Below are 5,013 nucleotides of genomic sequence, written 5' to 3'. Positions count from 1 at the left end.
GTAGTTCCATTCTTACCATCTTGAAATTTCAAGAGTTACCTGTGTTTTGCATGATTTAATATTTTTTTTGGTCTTTTTGAGACAGGGTGTCCCTGTAGCTCTGGCTGTCCTGGAACTCACTATGTAGACCAGGCTGGCCTCGAACTCACAGAGATCCGCCTGCCTCTGCCTCCTGAGTGCTGGGATTAAAGGCGCACCTGGCTGCATGATTTAAATTTTTAAAAATTTGGTAATCCATAAAGAAGCACAAAATAATGTCAATTTCAAGAAAATGAATGTAAGTGAACCTTATATTCCATGTTGTTTTTATGACGTTAGCTCTGTAATACAGCTTAAAATCTGGTCTAGTAATCCCCCCAGCATTGCTCTTAGTGCTCAGGGTTGTTTTGGCTATCAGAGGTCTGTTTTGCTTCCATATGAATCTTAGGATAGTTTTTTCCAATTCTGTGAAAAATATCATGGGGTTTTTATTGGCATTGCATTGAATCTATATATGACTTTCGGTGGGATGGTCATTTTCACAATATTAATTCTTCCAATCCATGAGCATGGGAGGTCCTTCCATATTCTGATGTCTTCCTCAATCTCTTTCTGTAATAATTTAAAATTTTCATTGTAGAGCTCTTTAATGTCTTTGGTCAGGTTTATTCTAAGATATTTTAATTTTTTGCAGCTATTGCAAAGGGGAGTGTTTCCATGTGCTCTTTCTCTGATTGCTTGTTATTAGTATATAGAAAGGCTACAGACTTTTGTAGGTTAATTTTGTAACGTGCCACTTTCCTGAACATGTTACTAATTTCTAAGAGTTTCCAGTGGAATTTTTTGGTGTCCCTTAAATATCATATCATCTGCAAAAAGTGATAATTTGATCTCTTCTAATTATTACTCCTTCAATTTCCTTCTCTTGTCTTATTGCTCTTGCAAGAGTTCCAAGCTCTATGTTAAAGAGGAGTGGAGATAGTGGACAGCCTTGTCTGCTTACTGGTTTGCTTCCCTGGCCCATCTTATGTTGAGGTATGTTCCCTCCAGTCCAATTCTCTCTAGGACTTTGAACATAAATGCATGTTGAATTCTGTCAAAGGCCTTCTCTGCATCTATTGAGATGACCATGTGGTTCTTGTCTTTGAGCCCATTTATATGATTTATGATGTTTATTGACTTATGTATATTGAACCTTCTCTGCATCTCTGGGATAAAGCCGACTTGATCATGATGGATGATCTATTTGATGTGTGTCTGTATGTGGTTTGCAAGTATCTTGTTGAGAATTTTTGCATCTATGTTCATTAAGGATATGGGTCTATAGTTTTCTTTTATGGTTGTATCTTTACCTGGCTTTGGTATTAGAGTGATGCTGGCTTCATAGAAGGAATTTGGAAGTTCTCCCTCCATTTCTATTTTTTTGAATAAATTAGGTAGTACTGGATGCAGATCTTCTTTAAATGTCTGATAACAATTCTGCTGTAAATCCATCTGGTCCTGGGCTTTTTTTCTTCAGGAGGTTTTGTATTACTGTTTCAATTTCTTTTTGTGTTATGGATCTGTTTAAGCTGTTGATCTCTTCTTGGTTTAGTTTTGGTGGTTCCCATGCCTTTAGATATCTGTCCATTTCTTTTATGTTTTCAAATTTAGTAGCATATAGGTTTTTAAAGCATTCCCTTATAATGTTCTGGGTCTTTTTCGTGTCCCTTGCCATGTTTCTCCTTTCATGTCTGATTTTGTTGATTTGGAGGTGCTCTTTCTTTTGGTTAACTGGGCTAGCTGTCTGTCAATCTTGTTTATCTTTTCAAAGAACCATCTCTTGGAACTGTTGATTCTTTGTATTGTTTTCTTTGTTTCAATTTCACTAATTTCTGCCATAATTTTTGTTATTTATTCTTGTCTGCTTGATTTGGGCTTCATTTCTGTTGCTTTTCAAGTGTCTTGAGTTGCAATGTTAAGTCATTTATTTGTGTTCTTTCCAATTTTTCGATGTAGGCACTTAGAGCTATAAACTTCACTCTAAGGACAGCTTGCAGCATGTCCCAGAGGTTTTGTTGTGTTGTACTGTCCTTTTCATTTAGTTCCAGGAATACTTTTATTTCCTTCTTAATTTCTTGTTTGACCCATTCATCATTCAAGAGTGTGCTGTTTAATCTCCGTGTGTTCATGTGGTTACTGGGGTTTTTTCCAGTGTTGATTTGGGGGAATACTCAGTACATGTCTGTTAAGTCCATTTGATATATGGTATTGTTTAATTCAGATGCCTCTCTGTTAACTCTCTGCCCTTTGACCTATCTAATGGAGACAGTGGGGTACTGAAGTCCCCTACTATTAATGAGTTGGGGTAAATTTGGGTCTTAAAGTCCTGCAGTATTGTTTTTATGAAGTTGGGTGCACTAGAGTATGGTGAATATATGTTCATGATTGTAATATCATGTATGAGTTTGTGCATTCTGTCACCATTGCTCTAAGTTTATATGAACAAGTTCCCAGCTGCCTGGAAGAGTCTGCTCCCTTGTAGACATCCACTTCCTCAGGGGTCACATGGGCTTGGGAGGAGCCCCTGGCTCCTTTCTTTTACCAGTTTTGCCTATGTGAAGATAAGTCAAAGGTCCTGCTCGACCATGGTTGGCTTCATTTGGAAGCATGGAGGACATGACTGGGGAGTTCTATCCATTAATATTTAAAGTTCTGTCCATTAATATTTAAAGTTGTTAATGAAAGATGAGTATTGAATTCTGTCATTTTTATTTCTGTTTACATTCTTGATTTAGATGTACTTTTCCACAGTTATATTTTCATTGGATTTCTTTCTGTAGTCCCTTAGGTATAGTCATTCCTTTCTTCATTTCTTTCTTTGTATTGCTTCCAGAACTCTCTGAAGGGCTGGTTTTGTGGACATGAATTCCTTCAGCCTATTTATGTCATGGAAGATGTTTCTTTCCCCTATAACTATAATAGACATTTTGGCTGGGTAGAGTAATCTGGGTTGGCATCTGTGGTCATTTAAAACTGGGAATACTTTGGTCCCGGCTCTTTCATAGTTTGCATTGAAAAGTCAGCTGTAATCCTAATGGGTTTTCCTTTATATGTGACTTGTTGTTTCTCTTTTGCAGCTTTCAGAATTTTCTCTTTGTTTTGTGCATGTAGTGTTTTTACTATGATGTGCCATGGAGAGTTTCTTTTCTGGTCCTGTCTGTTTGGTGTTCTATATGCTCCTTGTATTTGTATGGGCATGTCTTTCTTTACTTTTGGGAAATTTTCTTCCACGATTCTGTTGAAGATTTGATCCATGCCATAATCTTGGGATTCTTCTCATTCCTGTATGCTTATGAATTGTAAGTTTGGTCTTTTTTATGGTGTCCCACAATTCCTGCATATTCCATTTTTGTGATTTCTTAAATTTTCCATAATCTTTGCTTCAGTGGTCTAGTTCGTCCACTTAATCTTCCATTCTTGATACTCTGCTTTCCATTTCATTCATCCTATTGGTTAGGTTTTCTCCTGTCATTTCTAATCGGCTTACTGAGTGTTTCACTTCCTTCTTCATTTTAGCCTGAGTATTCTTCAATATTTCTAACTCTTTTCTGAATTCATTCAGAAGTTTATCCCTATCTTCCTTCAGTTCTTTGATTTGTTTTTGTATTCTTTAAATTCTCTGAATTCTTTCATCATGTTTACAATTGTTCTTTTGAGTTCCATGTCCTGCATTATCTCTAGGGAGTTCTCATTGTATTCCTCTAGAGGACTATTGGTCTTTGGTGGGGATATGTTATTTTGGCTTTTCATGTTATTATATTTTTTCTCTGTGATTTTGACATGTGAATTTCTTCTGATTCTTGTGTGAAACTCAAGCCTTTAAGTTTAGGTCTGCTTCTTTCTGTGAACTTTATGTGTCTTTGTGGTTTACTTTTTGGGCATGAAAAGCTCATTTGTCTAAGCTTCTGGTTCTCCCTTTTGATTTTATATTGGAGTGGCCAGATTGCTTTTGTCTTCAGCCGTTCCCACAGAGGCCCAATTCAGATGAGGGTCAGATGTTTTCATGCTTTCTCCTAAGGTCTGGATCCCTCCAGGAGTGATTTTGGCTTCAGGAATTTGGGGATTGGACTGGCCTTGGAGCCTGGCCCAGGAAAGATGCTGGTCTAGGGCAGCTGGTGGCCATGCCACCCAGAGATGCAAAGGCAGATGGGGTGGGAAGAGGCCCCAAGGACTCCTGGGGACTGCACTGAGGAGCTGGGTCAGTCCAGAGAGAGGCCTTCGGGTAGGAGTGAGCTGTTACAAGAATATTTTAAAAGTTATTTATTTAATAATCACATGATTAGAGGAAGCATTGCATTAGAACATTAACATATAATTTTATAAATAACTAGTGTTAAGAAAATAAAAGAAAACATGATTACTTCCTCTTTTTTTAGCATGTTTTCAGGACCCCTACTTCTGCTTTTGCATAGGGTAGATGCCCAACTAAAGAAGCTACTTCCCACTTAGATTGGTTTCATGCTAAAGTAGTCCAGAAAGCAAACTGTGTAACTTTACTATTGCCCACTAAAGGAGGCTTTTTCCAAAGGAGCTCAACCCTAATATGGAAGAAACTCCCACAGTAGACTACTGTGTGGCTGACATTTCTACTTCCAAACAATGAATTTAAGTTGTTTTCCATGGTGCTTGGAATGAGATATGGTGATTCATTTTTGTTGTTGAATAGAACTGACAAGACAGAAGAGATGGTTGGCGGATCCTGTTTGTAATTGCCTTTTTCTGTTCTCCAGTCACTTCACACATCTACATAAAAATATGAGCATAGGGTACATTTCTTGTATAACCTTCCCTCCCCCTCCCTTAAACTAACCCAATTTTTATCCATATCTCCCTTATTAACCCGTTTCCTACTGTTCTTCTCTTTAACGTAAAAAACAATGAGTCTTTCTGTAAGAAATGGTATAGTTTAAAATGAAATGGAGATCTTTTGTAAAAGGTTAAAACCTCATTCAATTTTATGTCTTATAAGGTTTATACTGAATTCAATATTGT

Source organism: Nannospalax galili, unplaced genomic scaffold, assembly GCF_000622305.1.
Source record: "Nannospalax galili isolate Female #2095 unplaced genomic scaffold, S.galili_v1.0 scaffold925, whole genome shotgun sequence".
In the NCBI taxonomy this organism is placed as follows: Eukaryota; Metazoa; Chordata; class Mammalia; order Rodentia; family Spalacidae; genus Nannospalax; species Nannospalax galili.
This window is presented reverse-complemented; position numbering follows the sequence as displayed.